The sequence below is a fragment of the Manacus candei genome, unplaced genomic scaffold (assembly GCF_025592945.1).
Source record: "Manacus candei isolate 608988 ecotype Guabito, Panama unplaced genomic scaffold, ASM2559294v1 h1tg000050l, whole genome shotgun sequence".
NCBI classification, from domain to species: domain Eukaryota; kingdom Metazoa; phylum Chordata; class Aves; order Passeriformes; family Pipridae; genus Manacus; species Manacus candei.
The window spans coordinates 18,654,877-18,670,227 of record NW_026138098.1 but is presented as its reverse complement, the minus strand read 5'-3'; the positions used below and the strand labels follow the sequence as shown (position 1 = coordinate 18,670,227).

At 41.7% G+C, this 15,351-nt stretch overlaps 1 protein-coding gene across 7 annotated transcripts in view; it reads left to right on the top strand.

Moving 5' to 3' along the window:
- Window positions 1-2,769: 2,769 nt before the first annotated feature.
- The window catches only part of CUNH10orf71 (chromosome unknown C10orf71 homolog), a 31,339-nt gene continuing 18,757 nt past the window's right edge, over window positions 2,770-15,351 (top strand). For 3 of the 7 annotated variants that reach the window (XM_051801272.1, XM_051801271.1, XM_051801268.1), the window contains exon 1: window positions 12,227-12,554. The gene's annotated coding sequence lies outside the window, so the exon portion shown is untranslated. Of the gene's footprint in view, window positions 2,881-12,226; window positions 12,555-14,291; window positions 14,394-15,351 lie in introns of those variants that run through there. The other 4 variants (XM_051801269.1, XM_051801273.1, XM_051801274.1 and 1 more) reach the window with 4 other exon arrangements.

Sequence of the window (15,351 nt, the reverse complement as noted above, 5' to 3'; positions counted from 1 at the left end):
AAAAGAACAAATCATCCTCTCTAAGTGTTTTTGAATGTGGAGGATGAAAATGATATATTGTGATCTTTTAAAAGAAAATTAAAACTTTAACTCTGAGGTGTGTGTAATAAAATGGCACTTTAATTCTCTAGTGTGCCATGCCGCCTTCTTCTGTTAATTTATTCACTTCTTTTCTTTTTGTGCTTCATGTAATATTCTGAAGTTATTAATGTGGCAATATATTTGACCACAAAAACCTGCCTTCTAGTGTTGTTAAGATTGTGAATTAACTCCACAGTGGAAGGCATTTCTGACTTCAAGGCAAAGAGCTCATGCTTGGGATAAAATGATTAGCAACATGAAAGATATGCAAGAACTTCTAGGAGAAGGTTTTCCCAGGTGTCTTGCCACAATACGTGTGCGCGCTTAGGTGTCATGACCCCGAGGGACCCCAGCTGTCAGTGTTGTGTGTCTCTGGTGCAGAGTGTGGTGCAGACACCTGGGAACACCACCACCTGAGCTGCTGCAACCCCTGGGACACACGTGATTCCCCCTGAATGGCTCTGCCAGCACTGGTGTGCTGGTATACCTTCCAATGCCAGAGTGAGCGTGATAAGTGCCAGGCTGAGGTCCCTCCTTCACACCTCCCAGTGCAGCACACACTGGCAAAAATCACTTGGTAAGGAGGCACTCAAAACCCATAGCAGCCAACAGAAAGGCATCTGGTGGGATTGAATTCAGTTCAGTGCAATCTAAACCAGATCCTTGTAACTCTACAAACACTTCCAGAACTAAGATGTGGACCTAGAAATGCCCAATCATTTTCATTTGTACCATTGACAGAATGCACCTTGTACTGATTATTGCATAAAGCCCTGAAATTACCAGTGCCAGCTGAGATTATAGGTAATTGCAAATGTCTTTTATCTGACTCCTTCCTTTATCCCTGTGCATAGGCACTTGTAGGACTCATCTGCGTTAATGGTACAATTTACACAGACTGCACAGTGTAAGTAATGGGCACAAGTTCAGCACTCCCTATCTGTGAGGCTTTGGCAATGAATGGCAAAAATTGGGGTAGAACAGGTTTTTGTTAGGGGTAGTTGCTAGGATTAATATAAAGCATGAGGAATGGGAGTAGGTTAGAAGAAGCTAAACTGAGTGGTATATTCTACATGCAGCATCCGGAGTTACTGAAGCCTCAACTCTGCTGTGGATGTAGCAGGCACTCATGGGGCAGCCTGGAGAGGCTGTCTTGGTAGAGAGCTAAAAGGAGCAGGGTTTTCCAAAATGCTTTTCTCAAGCATATTGCTGTGTTGGCTTTGGTATGTGTGTCTCCGTGCTAGTAGGCTACACTCATGCCTCCAAAATCTCTGCTTCATGCTCAGTGGTTAGAAAGGCAAATAGAAGACTGGGAAAGGGACCAAGAATAGTATTGTGTCCCCACATAAATCCATTCTGAATAATGCCTATGGTAATTACTATCACCTCAAAACAGTCATAAGAGTAGATTAAAGAAGATACAGAGAATAGAAGTGTGGAGAAACACAGAATATTTTCTTCCATGAGAAGAGATTAAATAAAAAGGATTTTTCAGACTAGGAGACAGAGTGATAGGGTTTGCTTTGGTGGGTTTTTTTACCTTTTCCACAATCTAGGAACTACAGACCATAAAGTGAAAACCAGCAGAAAGATAATCCTGGCCACAGTCTCTGACTCTTTTATTTTTTTTTTATGCTCTTGCAAGACACTGAAAAATAGGGTTTGTGTGGGAGAGGGTTAGAGTTTACACTGATTACCTGGAACAAAGACAAGTGAAATTGGTGCACAAAGGACCTCCTTAAATCTTTTTCTTTGTCTGACCTGCTGAGGCACATCCTAACAAATGCCAGACAGCATTTGAGGAAGGCTGGGCTGAATCATGGTACCTGCATCAGCCTGGATTTGGTGGTCTGTCCCATTGTGTGGACAGTGCAGTCCCTACAGAGGGCTCAAAAAAATTTGACTCTTTGATAGAGGCTGCATAAATAGTTTCCATCCTGGCATTTTTACTAGGCAACAGTCATCTGGCTCTGGGTGGGCAGGGTTTCATGTCTTTAGTAGCATTAATCAAAGATCTTCTAACTAGCAGCATTTCTCAGAAGACAAATGGCTAATGTCCACTTCTCATGGCTACTGCTTTTCCATCCTCTTTTTGGGCCTTGCTAGTCAGACCATCAGCTCCAGTGCTGTTGTGTGACCTTTCACTTCATACCTGAGCTCCCTGACCTAAGCAAGAGAGAGTTTGGTTGGTGTTGTCTTTGGCCAGCAGGTTACATCACCTTAGCCCTTTGTTGGACTTCTGGAGAAGAATGAGGTAGAGGTGAATTTTTCACTTGGTGAAAGAGAGTTGAAGTGTAACTACTCATTCCCCTTGCTAATTCCAGGCAGAGAGCTGCTGTAGTGGGGCCAAGCCATGGCCACCCTCTCCTCTGTCCCCCAATCCTTGTGCTCAGCACACCAAGAGCTGAGGACATGCACTTTTTCCCGGGCTGTAAAATGACCAGTGAAAGGAAACAGACTTCAGTGCTCATTTAGTTGGAAAACAGCACCTGTCTTTTTAGGTGAAGGCAGTGTTTGCTTGTCACTCCTGTCAGCAGCATGGGCTCTGCCTGAAGGGCCCTTTAGGCACCTGATGGTGTTAGGGGGAGCTGTGAGGACGTGCTGCAGCACCCGCAGCTCTGGCAGGCCCTGGGGCAAGCGGAGGGGGGTTCGGTGTCAGCCCTGGGGCATCGTTGCCAGCACCACTCAGCACCCTCTGCTCCCTCCAGACACTCTGACCCGGCCGTCTCACAGTCTCCTGCCCACGGCAGGGGAAGGAGGGCATCGGTTCGGGCAGATTTTCCCTATGGAGACAACTGGGTATGTATCTCTTTAGTTCAACTTTCTGGGTGAAACACTGTTTCCTCACTGATTTTGAAATGAAATATAACACCTTTTGCTTATATGAGCTTGTTGCTGGTGAGGTATGGCACCCTGTCTTGCTTGCATTTGCCAGAGGTTTAAGAGTCCACCGTCTCTCTCCCTCTTTCCAGCCTAGCTCTGAAATTCTGCTGTGTTGCAGCAGTCAGGAATGACACTGAGGTCTGAAATCTTAGGTCAAAGGCATGTCAGGTTGTAGTGTGTACCCAGCACTGGACAACGCTCTGCACAGGGCTTCTCCTGCTGGGTGACAGCTCAGCGTAGCTTGCTTTGGAAGGTTGGAATGAAGTGACTTAGAGGAGAATGCTTGATATGTTTAACTGCCTTTGATCTGATCCTATGAAATCCTAATCTGTTCATATTTCCTGCTGAAAAATTAACAAGGAGAATACAGGAACAGACCTGCAAATTTTAGAAGAAAATTATTACTTTGGTTGTCGTGCTGCTCCTAGTTTTCCCTTTATTTTTTTCTTGACTTTTTAGTACTTTCTCAGTATCTCTGCTCCCTTTAAATTTCCTGTTTTGTGCATTGTATTTGTGTTTCCTTGCTCTTGTGATCTCTGCCATTGCTGGGTTTCTGTCCCCTTTCTGAGACCAGAGTCCTGCCACCTCTCTTCAGCTGTCTCAGCTCTCGGTGCCCAGGCTAAGCTGCTCAGGAAGACTTCCTCTCTTGTCTGCCAGAAGGACTGTGTCCTGAGACTGTGACTCTTCCTTGCAGGAAGAAGGGCATTTCAGACCTCCCAGAGTTGTCTGCTAACCTCCATGGATGAGAAAGGGAGCTGAGATGGCCAGATTAAACTTGTGAAAGGCCAGCACTGGGTGTGATGGATTTTGTCCACTTTATCTCACTTTCTTGCTCATACAGAATATTTTGTACTAGAGCATTTCTCTCTCTCACATCACTGATTATGAACTATTCATGCATCCAATACTGAAGCAAGCATTCTTAAGTGTCTCTGTCCTTTGAGGGTGAATTGTTGCATTCCTGTGCCCCCCCAATAGTAATAAATATCTTCTATTTATAGAGCATCAAAGTTTCCCAAAGAGCCACCTTTGGGATGGAACATACCAACAGTTAGTGCATAGAAACCCTAGACAACAACTTAAGACATATGAATGTATCCACTTGAAGCTGAAAATGAGATTTCATTTGGCAGGAGATAATTGCAAAAGTTATTAATTATTATTGTTGTTGTTTATGCAGCTCTAGACTAAAGAGCAATAGGCACTTTTAAAATACTACCAACAGTTAGACGAAAGCACAAAGGCATTATGATCATACCATAGTAATTTGCAGAAGGCAGAATGTGCTACTAAAAATCCTGCCTTGGAGGTTTTCCCATCTAGGACTCAGCATAAGCTGATGAATAGTCCATAATGCCAGAAGAGGAGAAAGCTAACTTTTCTGTAGGTTCCCAGTGTAACTTGAGCATATAGTTCAGTTGCTCTAAAGCTAACAACATGTCTACAAAGCGTGTTGTAGGTGTTTAAAGGTGAGATCTGGAAAGAATTCCAATAGAAGTATTTGATATGAATCTCTATGTGTTTTGCAGGGTGATTTTATTCAAATGGGCAGTGGTTGGGTTTTCTTGTCTTAAGCAAAAGGACCATGTGTACATGGGCCTGGATTTACAAATCATCATCTCTAACTGCAAGAGTAGGTATTTGCTCACTTTAGTACTGGACACAGTGGAAACCCCTAATATACTGAATGACTGTTAGTAACATCTCATGGACTTCACGAACTAATGTAGCTCAAATAGTAAATATAAGGACTGTGTGATTATATCTGAAGTATTTTGTGGAAGCTATGAGTCTGCAAATGATTTTTGAAGGAACTATGAAATTTGCTGACTATAATTTTTTACATTAATGCTAAAATAAATGGTAAAGCTGGGAAAGGTACAAAGGAAAATGTGAATAGGATACCGGAATCAACCATTCATTAACATATCTAATGTTGAACAGTGCAAAAATATTCTTGTTTAAATGTTTGCATTTTATGCATTTCTATTTACACCACCTGTTCCAAGGTCTCATTAGCATCCCTCCTGTGAGGACATCACAAATTCTGTCTTTGAAACAATAAACAAGCAGAGGATGTTCCAGCTCCCAGTCGTGTCTGTGGAAGGGTTTCTGTTGACTGGAGCTAGCACAGCTGCATCAGCCAGGCTGCTTCTACACAAAACATCGATTTCCAAAATATCCAGCTTTCATGTGCCACTTTGAAATATCTGAGAGGCTACTGTCCTTCAACAGAGTTGAAATACTTAAATCAGTGGGACTTGTGATCCCAAATGACATGGATGCTGTTGAAAGTGTTGCCAGTCTGTACATCAAACCTTGCCTCTTAGTTCGGGCCTGCCTGCATACGGAGTCATTTTCTTAATGGATTTCAGATACACTTTGGAAGTGGGAATTACTGCTGTGTTTGGAAACAGCAATACTTTCTGGCACTGACTAAAAGATTGCAATGAAATGCACTTTGAGCTTACAGTGCTTAAATGCTTCACACTGTGCTCTGTATTGTGTGTAAACACTTCTGAAATCAAGCAGTGTATCTGTATGACTGCCATTATGGATCTGCTTAAAGTCTCGATTTTGCAAATTTGTTTAGTTTTATTCCTAAGAGAAGAGTCCCTAATCTCTGCAGGAAGATAATTAATCATGTACATGTTTGGAACATTAGAATTTTCATCAGTAATAATTTTATTATTGGTTTGTGTTTGTTTTTTTTCCCTAAAATGACTTTGTAAAGTTTAAAGGAAGTCGGTTGTGGCTTTTTTGAAAAGACAATAGTTATCTCTTTATTCCCATTATATTTTTCTTCAAATATTTGACAGCATGAATTTTCTAATGAGTTTAACAGACTACAAACCTTCAAAAAGTGCCTGAAGGTAGTGATTTAAATGATCATAATTCAAACCACATGCCTTTTCCTTAATGGAATGAGATTAAAGAATTCCTTTGTTTGCATTTGTCAGTTTATTGATACCAGCCACTTTAGTACATTTGGTACCGTGACCTTCAGTCACAGGAATCACTTTACTGCTAAGAGTAATCTCTGATTACTTGGGACTCATCTGGTTAATCCTCATTAAAGGGATGTGACATAGTTTTTAGGCCTATGGGATTCCTAGGGGGCTCTCTGATGCTGTCTTCCTATCTACCTCACATATCTCACTGACCCTACTTTCTAAGTGCAGCTACAGGGAAAGTATGAAAATCCATCCCTAGTTGCCCAGTCCACCAATTCCCCAGCCAGATTTTGCCAAGGACGTTTTGCCCAGGTCCGTGTGTGTCAGCCAGCCCAGGTGTGCTGCATGTGGGGGAGCTGGGACTGATTCCTGCAGCGAAGCAGCACAACCGAGTTCTGTCTCAGATTGCCCTGTTTCTGTTTCCTCACTTTTCTGCAGCAGTTGCTTTCTGTTCCTCATTTGGCTCCTTTCTTCACAGTCATTATTTAGCACTGTTCTGCAGAGAAGCACATTTGCTATCTTTCAGACCAGGTTTTTAGCTGCTCTTGGCCTTCCCGTGTTTGCGCGAATTCCTCCCGCTAACACCGATAATCTCACTGCTTGTTAATCTTCCATTCCTGACACTCAGCAAAACCTTGAACAATTACACATTGGCTTTTTCTGAAAGGCTGGGCATAAACTCTAGTTCCCTCTCTAGTGCTTTCTGGTTTACTGAATGCCAGTTTTAGATTGCTTACTTTTCTTAAATATGACAAAGTCATATCTCTTTAGAAAGACTGTATTATAATTACTTGGATTACTGGAATGCAAAAAAGGCAAATAACTACGTTGCTTCTTGCAGTTAATGGGTGTGCTCTGATCTGCTGGTGGACTGGAAGCAGGTTAGGCAATTGTGTTTGCTGTGGCTTGAATACTCATGGTAGCTGTTTTTCTTCCAAGACACGCAAAACTGAAATATTTTTCAAAACCTTCATGGTTTCCAGCAGTCCTTTCCGGAGAAGGCTTCTGAGCTAGAAATAAAGTTGGTTTGAGAAGGAGGAAATGCAAATTTAAATTTCTTCCCTGTCTGATTCACATCTGGGCTGAAATCTTCCTCTGAAACCAAGCTGGCCTCCCCTCACTGCCCACTGGTGCTCCAGTACAAAACCATGCAGGAAAACATTTTGCACCCCAGTATCTTCTGAACACATTTGCAGGACTCTGAGTTTTTGAGATAATGCAGGTATGTTTTGAAACTTCATCGACTGCCGAGCAATAAAATTATCATATTTTCTTCTGCTGTGCTTCACTCCTTCCTCTTCTTGGCCCGCAGCAAGTGTATTCTACAAACCACAAAATGAAAACTCATGTAATTCAGGCAAACCCATTGGCTTATAACAAGTTTTAGTGTTTTATTTCTCTCTTTACCTCTCCTCACCCAGAGATAAGCACACGTTTGAACCGCAGCTACCTCTGCAGTACCAGTTGTACTGCAGCATAACACAACTTCCTCCTGTAATGCAGCGTACCACAACTTCCTCTTGTAAAACACTGGCTTTTTCCAGCATCTGGAGGGAGTCAGTCCTGCACAGACTGCTCAAACCCCATCTCTCAGTTGTGAAGGAACCTGGCACATGATAGGGACAGTGGTTCTGTGGAAACTTCCATGGAAAATCATCCAGTGTGTTGTGTGAAATGTAAAATACTGTATGAAATCTGGATGGGGATGTGGGGGGCAGGAACAAAAATCATACTGTCTGGTTCACCTTGTCTGTAGTGCAGTGATAGAGCGCAAAGGACTCTGAGAACAGCCATGTGACACCTCTGGATTGACTAGACTTCTGGCTGCCTGTGCTCTCATACGATCCCCCTAAAAATAGCACCTTATGCTTCCCATCGTGGTTTTCCAGCTATTTTAATTAGCCTGTGGTCTCCAGTTTTTGCTTTGTGATTCGTAAATTGGAAATATTTACTCTAGACCAGTAACTCCACATTCTTCCAACCTCTCCTTAAACTAGATGGATTACAGCTATGTTTATAAATTACCTAATGCATCTGTCCTAATCTCTCTAAATGCTGCTGGCTTCAACATAATAATGGGAACTAATTTTTAGATCACTCAGACTACTTACAGGTTTTTTTGCCTCATCTGATATGTCACAAGTGGGCTCATTTCTTAACCTTTAGTTGAAAGAGTGGTTCATTGAGTGTCCTGGGACAGGCTGAACCTTTTCTACAAATGGCAAAGTGCTGTCAGTTTCTGCTGACAATTCCTGATGAGAAGGGAAAGATTTCCAAGGTAAATCAGGTCTCAGATGGCAGAGGTACCTAACATGTTTTTGGCTATCTTAGTGCAATCTCTTTGAAAAATGGGCTCAGGTAGAACATTGCTTTGCAGGATTAATCGCTTACTTGTAGAATAATTTAGTCCTCTTCTGGTGTTTTGCATCTCCCGTAGTAAGTTTCTTTTCTGCCACATCTGTCTTCCACTCTTTGTAGAGTGTTTAATAGTGAAGCAATTATACAAAAGCATATTTTTGGGGTTCTGCAAATGTGATCACAGTATGTGGGATAGCTGTGTTACTGGCAAAAGCATAACTGCTCCTGACTGAAGAGTCAGTTTAATTATGGGGGAAATAAATAGGATGAGTTTGTGACTGACATCCTTGCCAAAACTGTCACTGAGGCTGTGTTTTTAGGGTCCTTCTAATCTATATCTGTTCTGGTGCAATGGCCAGGCACCTCCCACAGTTTCAGGATGAGTGTTCAGAGCTGGAATCCAGACAAGTCATTTCTGAGTCAGCTGAGTCTGGGTGCTATTGATGGCACAGCAGCAGGGAGAGGAGATCAGGAGATTAGAAATTCTTTTAAAATTGATTTTAATGTCTTATTCACAAATGGGCAAAAAGTTGGTGGAACCAATGTCTGCCAGTGATCATAATGCAAACAAAGCTGAAATGTAGCAAAGTTGGTTGGTTTCATAAGAAATCTGATTTCAGAGAAGAAACATAGCAATTCTTTTTAAGAAATAATATCTTTTACTCTTTCTGAGGGCAGGATGAAAATAATTTTGATATTGTATTATATTAAGCACCATATTATAAAATTATTATGAAAGATTAAATTAAGGAAATATTTCTTTTTCTTGAACTATTCTGAAATTTATTCCAGAGCTTCCTTTTACAGAGACTTTTTACTTTGCTGGGCCTCATTCAAAGCTTCAGTTAGGACAAATAGAAAAAACTCTAAGGAGTTTAAAAAACTTCTCTCCTTGTCAGAGCTCTAGGAGTCCCTGGAGCTGGGACTGACAAACTCCAGCTACTGACAAAGTGTGAACCCTAAGGATTAGCCCTGGAGAGAGGCTGTGGATGAGTCCTGCCCTGGTCTCGTTGCACATATTCTGCACAAGGGGTGGATAAGTAGCCCTTCCAGTAAGGTGGAGAAATGGCCCCAAGGGAAGAGGCTGTAGGACTGCCAATGGTTCTGAGGTACTGGGGACCTTTCTTTCTTCACCTACATCTCAGCTGGGTTTGCCAGGACAGAAGTTGGTTCAAACCAGGATGTGTAAGGGGCTGGGCCCAGAAGAGGACACAGAGAGAGAGGAGAAATATGGCAGAGATCTACCTGTCATTTCCTCTAATATCAGGTGCAAAACAGCATGTGTTGGCTGACAGGAGGTGCTGAGCAGAAAATGCAGCCTTGATCTTGTTCCCCTTTGTGAGAGAAAATGCCTATAAGCAATACTTCCTTGCTTCACTGCCTTTGTTTGGCTGATATGATCCTGAGGCTGCTCTGTCCAGCCAATGTTCTACACTCATCTGTCCAGTGCCCAGAGATCAAGTTATTCCACTCACTGTGATAATAATCAACAGAACATTTAATCTGTAGCTGCCAGGTAAGAATTGAACCTGCATTCCTCGGCTGGACAAAAAGTGCTGTAAGTAAACAACTGAGAACTCAATATAGTCCTATTGCTCTCATGGGTTTCTAAATAGACCCCTTGCTTGTTATTGCCATGAGAATTATAAACATTTACTTTCTACAACCAAAACAGTTTGATGTTTGCATTTTCCTAATCCAGGGTGATGTTTTCATTTCTGTTTATAATCAGTTCCACTTTTTGCTTTCCATATACCAGCAACTTTTCACATGTGATTCGTGCATTGACCCCTCGGGGTCTGCATACTGCTACTCTGGGATTTGCAGCTAAGGTAACAAAGGAAAAAAAAACTGTCTCTTTCAGTAGGGCAGAGCTCCATTTATTTCCCTGGAGAAAGTGTTCAGGGATGGGAGACAAGTCAGAAAAAGCTGAAAGCTACTCCTCTTGCATAAGGCTTACATGTCTGTATTCTCAGCATTGCCAAGCATACAAAGTTTCAAGTGTGTGTGTATGTGTGAAAGATACATTCATTATACATACATACATTTTCCATTGACGTATTTGTGGAGTTTGCATACTCTTTTCATATAGATTTAAAATTTCAGTCTAAATTGCTGTCTACGGAAGTTCAGTGTGATCTGTTGTTGCTCTACACTCACTGAATGGAAGCAGCAGGAATTTTTGCTTTGTAAATTTTCTGGGAGCAGGATAACAACATCTAAGTTCCGCTGGGTCATGTTTGCTGTGCATTATTCAGTAATTTTCCCCAGAAGTGGTTTTATTTTAATGACAGGCCATCTGATCCCAGAGTCTCATCTGAGCACTGAATTTGCAAGTATGTATCTTTATTATCACCATATTTGAGTAAGGCTATCCCAAGATTTGAGTCCTTTCAAAGCTGCAGTCTGTGAAGCACATTCATCATGATGAATGGTGTTAACCCCAGCTGCTTTCATGTGAGAGGCCTGTTTTAGATTTACCAAACAATCAACCACCCTTCCTGCACTAGCAGTTACAATTTCCATAGGGGTCTTTCTAGTTGTGATTCAACCTCTAATCAGTTCACAAGTTCACGAGCTTATAGAAAGCAGGGCTATACCTGCCTCACTTCGTAGACAGCAAGGATGGGTTTATTTTTAGCAGAAGTATTCCAGAAATACATTCCACTCCTCTTTAGAAATGTGTGGGAGAGACAGGCACATATACAGACAGTTTTGCCTACATCAGTGGCAGTGGGGGCCTGAAAAGTACTTTTCCACTGTCTGTTTTAATCCCAAACTTGTTTTTTTTCATTATGCACCTGTTCTCTCCAGCGTCTGAGTTCATAGGTGCCGTGATTCATGGTACACCAGACCTTTGTGCATAAGTACTCTTACAGGTGGAGGACATGGGAAACTGTTGGAACTGTGTAGTTCCAGGCCAGAAGTTAGCAGAAGTTCCCTGATGTTTGGCAAGACCAGCATTCAGCTTGGACTGTGTTAGAAGAAACACTTGAGCGCCAAAAGCCCAGACCAGGAGTTTAGGAGAATGGTCTTCGTAAAATCTTCCTGCTGGTAGCTGAAGTGAACAATACACTTCTCTCAGGTGGGGAATTCAAAACTGAAGATTGCTTTGGAGAAGGCAGGTCATTGTCCCTCCAAGGAGGGATAGGCCTGGGCTGCTCTTGGATCTCAGGGACAATTAGTTCATCACAAGCGTCCTGGTGCTTGGAGATTCTCAGGCAGCAGCTACTGTGTGGTTGTTACCTTGTTCATGCTGTAGCAATGTAATTAGCAGCCCTTTTTAAAATGCAAATGACACTAGGCTCATGTGGAGTCCTGCTCTATCATGGAAGCAGGAGTTGGGCTGTAATCACAGGAGATCTTGCTTCTTATATTGCTGCAGGCTCCTTCAGTAAGGAGCTGTATGCACCAGTGTGGCCCAGGGTGCAATCCATTGTTTAGATCTGCAGTACAAAAACTTAGCTTGTTGACTTCATGGCATATTTCCCCAATTATTCAACATCCTATTGCAGCGTGCCAAATGAAACCCAATGCCAGTATGTATCTCCCAGGAGGATGACTGATCTTGTTTGCTTTGGAAGGACTGTGGAATGGGGTCCTTACTCCAAGAACACTGGCTACATTTGTCCAGCCTTGATGATGAAATGAGCTATTTATGAAAAAACACCCATAAGACAGTAATGTGTTGCTTGTGTGCAGACTTACACAGTATTTTTAGTGGTGACCTTAATAAACACTTTGACTCACACCTGTAGGCACAAAAATGCAGTGCTCTGAGGTTTGATTCATTGGCAGTAGTGAGCCAATTGCACAGCACTGCTTTCTGTATTAGTTATCTCTGAAGCATTACCAGTGGCGAATCTGAGTGTAAAAATAGCTGATGACTGTTTGTTTCATCTGTCTGTTACTTGACACCGCATGGTTATTCCAATACGTATGTTTGCCTCTTCCCTACCATGATCTCCGTTTGGTTTCCCCTTGCCTGATAACTATTTAAATACATTTTACTAACTTTGGATTCCTTGCTCATTTCACTTCACCTGGCTGGGCAGGTCTGCGAGGGCTCAAGGGTTAGCTTCTCCACTTTTGCTGTTTTATTTATTTTTCAGTCATCATTTTTATTAAGATAACCATGTTCAGAAGAAGAGTCTGACACACATAAATAATGGGAAGTGCTAATAGTAAGCAGGTTGCTGTAAAACTTGCTGGGGCTTTGACTTAAGGGAAGAAAGTGCAGCCCTGTGCTATCCCTATCAGGAAGCTGGAGCACAGAAGGTAAGAGAGAAGCATATGGATGTTTTTAAAACAAGGAAATTGTTAAGGAATTGTGGTTTCTGAGCATGTGAATGCATGTGCACTCAAGGATCACTTGTGTGATTGATCAGGTAAGAGAAATCAAGCAGCATTTAAATATTTTCTTTAGTGATTAGAGTTGGAAAGTCCTTTTGTTTTGTCCGGCTTTTTTCTGCTCTGAGAAATGCAGAATTGTCTCTGAAAGTTTGTGTGTGGAAAGATTTGTATGCAGTGATTACTGTTCATGACATATAATTATTTTATAAAGGGGCATGATCTTCTTAAAAGACCACTAAATTGCTATGAAGCTCCATTTAATTGTCTGGTGCATTGTTCTGTAAGTAACTTTAAGCAAATACATTGATTGTATTTTCCAGATGATTACTGCCTACAGATAAACTACTTTTAAAAACTTTTGTGATTTGTATAGGGGTCTGAGGCATTTTTGTTTTCTTTTTTGGAATAAATAGGAATAAAATAATTTAAATATTTTATAGAAAACAGTTAGTATACTACAGAATCTGAAAAAGTAAAATAATTCAAATACTTAGTCAGTGCTAAGAGGCCACTATAAATGACTGTGACTATGACTTGTATCCAATTTTAATCGCTGGAAAATTTCTTAAATGGCATAAGCTTTTCTACCTCCAGTTGTTGCAGAACTTAATCTGCTATCCCAAGGAACTGGATTTTATTAGCCTAGCGGCAGAACTGAGAAGCAAAATAAAAACAGAAATAATTAAAATTGAGCTCGAGAAGACAAACTGGTTATGCTTTTTTAAATGGCCTGTGAACAGGCAATGTGATTAAATCTGAGTAAGGAAAAGTTTTGCAGCAAAAGACCAAAGTGATTGGTTCACACTGACTTCGTACAGCACCAGCTATAGGGCTCCTCAGTGGTCCTCTGACATTGCTGGGACAGAGGCTGGGGAGAAGGAAAAGTGAGAAGAGATAAGGACAAATAAGCTTTCTGGACAGGATCAAAGGCTATGGCTTTCTACCTTCACTTCTTCGAGGAACTGTCTGTGTGAAAAGCAAATGCCCTCAGTTAAATGCTTGAAGGATGAGGTCTGTGACAAATCCTAACAAGTAAAAGATTCCCAGTACATTGGAGCCCCAAACCAACTACGTTTCTCCATCCTTCCACGCTTGTCACTAGAAAGGTATTTATATACATATTATCGACTTAGTTACCAAAACAGTTGTAACAGGGCCTCTCTGGTGAACTCGAAACCACAGTTGGGTGGAGGTATGCAGGTGTAATTGCACCCCAGCACTGCAAACCAAAAGCACACAGAAATTTTGCTCTGTAGCCCCTTATTCCTACCTGCTTCTCTGAAATGCTTGTCTTGCTTGTACTTGCATTACTAGACCTGTGCAAAATGTCCATATCCCTCCAAGACCAGGGAAAAAGCCAACTAACCCTGTGAACCATGTTGGGAGAAAATACCACTCATCCATATCAGTCTTTCTGTTCTTTAGTCCAGCTGAGTTTACAGACAGGGAAAGTTGCTGGCAGAGGCAAAATCTGCAAATGGTTTTTAGCTGCAGGCTTCACTGTGCTGACTTGCCTGCAGCCAGGGTGCCAGGTCACACAGAGCTTTGTCTACTATAAGCAAATGGGTGAGTTCATTGCTTTTAGAGGTAGTGTGCATTGCTTGAGGTAGTGTCACATTTTGGGATCATGTGTCTGTGAGCCAGCTGACAGGTGTGTGGGGAAAACGACCAAAGTGGGAGCTGCATGTGTGCACTGGTAGGGAAACTTTACCCTTGAGAAAAGGTTGATCCTCTTCAATCAAGCCTGCATATGTTTTTGGACGGGTCAGTGATTGCTTACACATATATATCTAAAGTTGTGTGTGTGTGTGTATATATATATATGTATATATGTATGTATGTATGTATATTTGTGTGTGCATGTCAAGCTTGCTGTTTTGTGACTGTCTTGGTGCTTGCCAGGTTTTTATGGCTCTCAAATGTGTGTGGTGGGAGAGACTGCCACCAAAACCCCTGTCCTTTACCAGCCTCGGAGAAACTGAGGAGCACTGAAGCCGTAAGAGGACAACCCTTACACAGAAGTAAGGTTTCCTCTCCCTTGGGTTTCCCTTCCAAATGATCCTCTTTGGACAGGAATAAAAAGCAGATATTTAATTACAGTCCTAAGTTTCTTTATCATCCATCTCCTGTGCTTGCAAATAACAATATACAAGTAGGCAGTAGCTAGTAATGATTAATCTAAATCATCTGGTAACAGTCAGACCAATCTTTTTATGAGCCAAGCAGGTCAAATAGGGATGCATCTTTATTTTCAGCCTCTCACATAGCTACATCCCATTAATTTCAAGGATGCTTTCCCTGTTACTTATACGCTTATATGCCACTTATATGCCAAAGGGTGTTTTGGGGACTATCATAGGACTACAACAGTCAGGTACACAAAGGCTACCTAATTCATACTTTCCACTTGGAAAAGATAGATATGAAAATCTCTGCAATTTTTTGAAGAATCTCTAAAAGACATGTATGTGGTAAATATTTGGCTACATCTTAACATGCAAAGTCAGCAAAGAGTAGTGTCCAGCAGTTTGTAGCTTCTGCAGGTCCACAGTCTCAGATGGGCCCATATCATCTTTACTTGGATCAGACATAAGCTCTCATACCTTAAGGCCAGCTTGGCCTGCCTGTCAGCTTCATTATAGACCCATGTACAATTTCGCATGCTTCTGATGGCTTTTGTTCTGTGTTCTGTTGATACTTAGTTCGTATGTGTCCCTCTCCC